The sequence below is a fragment of the Panthera leo genome, chromosome B4 (assembly GCF_018350215.1).
Source record: "Panthera leo isolate Ple1 chromosome B4, P.leo_Ple1_pat1.1, whole genome shotgun sequence".
In the NCBI taxonomy this organism is placed as follows: Eukaryota; Metazoa; Chordata; class Mammalia; order Carnivora; family Felidae; genus Panthera; species Panthera leo.
In genome coordinates, this window is record NC_056685.1 from 41,412,922 (window position 1) to 41,416,940 (window position 4,019).

The 4,019-nt window shown below is 49.3% G+C and overlaps 1 pseudogene; it reads left to right on the plus strand.

The window, feature by feature from the left end:
- Positions 1–2,684: 2,684 nt before the first annotated feature.
- LOC122225478 lies at positions 2,685–4,019 on the plus strand (annotated as a pseudogene).

Here is a 4,019-nt window from a genome sequence, read left to right on the forward strand (position 1 = left end):
ACTCCTGAAATCGTTGTTGCACTATATGCTAACTAATTTGGATGTAAATTAAAAAAAATTAAAATTAAAAAAATATTTGTTTTTGAAGAAGTAAAATATTTGGAGGAACTACCATCTGTAATTGAGTTCTTTAATTAAAAAAAACATTTTTAAGAGAGAGAGAGAGCACATGAACGGGGGAGAGGGGACGAGGTGGAGAGAGAGAGAATCTTAAGCAGGCTCCACACTCAGCACAGATCCCAACTCAGGGCTTGAACCCATGGCCCTGGGATCATGACCTGAGCTGAAATCAAAATTTGGACACTCACCTGACTGAGCCACCTAGTGCCCCAACTTTTTGTTTGTTTGTTTGTTTAAAAAATTTGTTTTTGACATTTATTCATCTTTGAGAGACAGAGAGAGATAGGGCAATGGTGGAGGAGGGGCAGAGAGAGAGGGAGACACGGAATCTGAAGCAGGCTCCAGGCTCTGAGCTGTCAGCACAGAGCCCGACGCAGTGCTCAAACCCATGAACCATGCGATCGTGACCATGAGTCCAACGCTTAATCAATCGAGCCACCCAGGCACCCTGTGCCCCAACTTCTGTAGTTGAATTCTGAAGACATAGGGAAGCCATTAATGTTTTTAAAAAGTGTAATTGGAGTTGTCATTAAGGAAGATAAATATTATAGTTTGTGTAGGACAGATTTAGAGATGGTGAGAAAGAGGAAGGGGGGAAGTTTTAAGGCATCTATCCACAAGAGATGTCATGAGGCTCTGACTTGGAACAAAGGAGTGGATATGAAAGACAGTGAAAAGGTAGAAACAACAAGTCTCAGCAAAGACTGGGGGCAGAGGAGCAGAAGAATGAAAGATAATTAAACCTTTGAATTTGGATGGCAGGGAAAATGGTAGGGTCATTAACAGACAAAGGGAAGGCAGAGTAGGACCACAGTTGAAACGTTAGATGTTTGTGTCTCGTCTGAAATCTCCACTCTTTTATGAAGACTTTCTGATTCCTCCTTAGCCAGATGTAGTATCTTTCTCCTTGTCACTTTGTTATATTCTGTCATGTTGCTTACTTTCCTCTCTCTTGTATGAGGATTCTGACCCTATCACTTTTGTGTCCCATGTAGAACTGATGAGAGAAAAACTCTTTAAAGTCCTGAGAGGTAAGGGAAGCCATTTTAGATTTCTTTCTAAGTCAACATGACTGTACATAAACTTTGTTTCAAACAGAGGCCTGATTGATGGCCCATCAAATATGCGTTGTACATCTGCTTTATAAGTGAGTAGCTTATAGGAAAACATCTTGTCCTTAATGAAAGGGCGGGCCTATGCCGGCCGACTCCATCTTGTTCTGTGTCCTTCACCTTGACCACGCCTCCTCCTCTTGAGTAACCCCCCCCCCCCTTACCTGCCTAACAGGACTCGGACCCTTCCCCAGCCAATCGGCTGAGGCCACAGCCATTACCTCACCAACTGCCCCTAGGCCCCAATAAAACCTTTGTGCTTTTGAAACTCGCGCTCTCTCTCCCCGGTATCTCACCGCTGCGTCGGTGCAGGTAGGGGATTGAGCTCGAGCTAGCTCGAATAAAGGCTCTTTTGCTTTTGCATCGGACTCGGCTCCCTGGTGGTCTTTGGGGATCACGAATTCTGGGCATAATATCATTTGGGGGCTCGGCCCGGGATCCCCAAGACCCCCAAGGGACCCCCGACCCGGAGAGCCTGACTGGCCACGGTTAGTGTCTGTTCGTTCCGTCTTTTCTGTGTGAGCTCATTTCTGAAATTCTGGTAGTGCCCGACGTGGTCTAAGTGGACGCACTGGAGGACCACGGGCCGGGAGTTTCAGAAGACGTTCCGATCCTCCCGTTTGGAGGGACGTGGAATCCCCTTATCGGTTTTGGAGGGACATGGAATCCCCTCAAAGGTCTAAGCTAGCTTTCAGTTTTGCTTCCATGGAGTTGGAAGACTTTCTAGGGGCCCTCTGTTTGTCTGTTTTTGTGTTTCTCTGTTTTGTTCTGTGGACTTACTGGACGGACGTTATGGGACAGACTCAGACTACTCCTCTAAGTATTATGATTGATCACTTTAAGGATGTGAGGGGAAGAGCTAACAACCTCAGTGTGGAAGTCCGAAAGGGTCGGTGGCAGTTTTTTTGTTCTAGCGAGTGGCCAACTTTCAATGTCGGATGGCCACCAGAGGGGACCTTGGACCTCCTTACCATCCACTGAGTCAGGAGTATCATCTCTCGGCCTAAGACGGGCCATCTTGATCAGCTCCCTTACATTATCACTTGGCAGGACCTTGTAGAAGACCCACCCTCTTGGCTTAAGCCCTTCCTAGCCCCGCTCCCTCCGGAGCCAAAACCCATTCTTGCTTTGCAGGGGACAAAGAAGAATAAAAGTCTTACCCAGCCTTCAGCACCCCTCTACCCTGTCCTACAAGGGGGGACTGAAGAAGAATTAATTTTTCCTTCCACATATAACCCCTCTAGGATGCCGGAAGAACACCATCCTCCCCCTCTGGGGGAGGCAGACGCTGTTCCGAGAGCGGGAGGCGGAAACGCTCCAGTGGGAAGCCCACCCTTTACCAGACAAAGGGCTCAGAGGGAGCAATCCGCCTCCGCCACCGACTCCACTATTCCGCCCCTGCGAGCCACCGGACCCCCAGACGCGGAGGGGAATCAGCCCCATCACTATTGGCCTTTCGCCACTAGTGACCTCTACAATTGGAAAGCTCAGAATCCTAAGTTTTCCGAGAAACCGGCAGGGCTTATTGATTTATTAGACTCTGTTCTTTTTACCCATCAGCCCACGTGGGATGATTGCCAGCAGCTTTTGCAGGTCCTGTTCACGACTGAAGAAAGAGAAAGAATCCTCAATCAGGCCCGAAAACTAGTTCCGGGTGCAGATGGGAATCCCACCACCAACCAGGCTCAGATAGATGCCTCCTTCCCCTTAACTCGGCCCCAGTGGGATTTCAACACGGCAGAAGGTAAGGAGAGGCTCCGGGTCTACCGCCAGACTCTAATGGGGGGTCTCCGAATGGCTGCTAGAAAGCCAACCAATTTGGCCAAGGTAGGAAATGTACAACAGGGAAAAGATGAATCTCCGGCTGCCTTTTTAGGATGGATCATGGAGGCATTCTGTACCTATACCCCCATGGATCCAGAGGCTCCGGAAAGCAAGGCAGCTGTTATCATAGCCTTTGTAAACCAATCGGCCATAGACATTAGGAGAAAATTACAGAAAATAGATAGACTAGGAGAAAAAAGTCTGCAGGACTTACTGGTGGTAGCTGAAAAGGTATATAATAACCGGGAGCTTCCTGAGGACAAGCAGGCTCGCGCCATGGCGGCTGCCAGCAGTAAGCAGATTCGAGATCTGGCCAGAATACTACTATCTACCACTGCTGACTTCCCCGAGGAACGAGACCGGAGGAACGAGACCGCCGTCTCTGGAAGCTGGCAAACGATGCAAGAAAAGGTAAAGGAACCACCAAGGGGGGGAAGCAGAGGCTGCAGAAGGATCAGTGCGCATACTGCAAGGAGATAGGGCATTGGGCCCGAGATTGTCCGAAAAGGGCTGGTGGGAAGGGAAGCAAGACTGATCGAGTAAAAGTCCTAGAGCTAGATGAACTAAGTGATTAGGGGAGTCGGGGTTCGGACCCTCTCCCCGAACCCAGGGTAACTCTTAAAGTGGAGGGGACCCCTGTTGACTTCCTTGTCGACACCGGAGCACAACATTCGGTCCTCCGCACCCCACAAGGAAAACTAGCCAGCAAGAAGTCCTGGGTACAAGGGGCAACTGGTATGAGCCAGTATTCATGGACTACCCGAAGAACAGTAGATTTGGGAACGGGCCGGGTATCCCACTCCTTTATGGTAATACCAGAATGCCCCTACCCGCTGTTAGGACGGGACTTACTGACCAAGATTGGAGCTCAGATAACTTTCAGACAAGGGGGGGCCTCAGGTCACAGATGGCAAGGGCCACCCCATCCAGGTCCTGACCATGAAACTGGAGGATGAATACCGC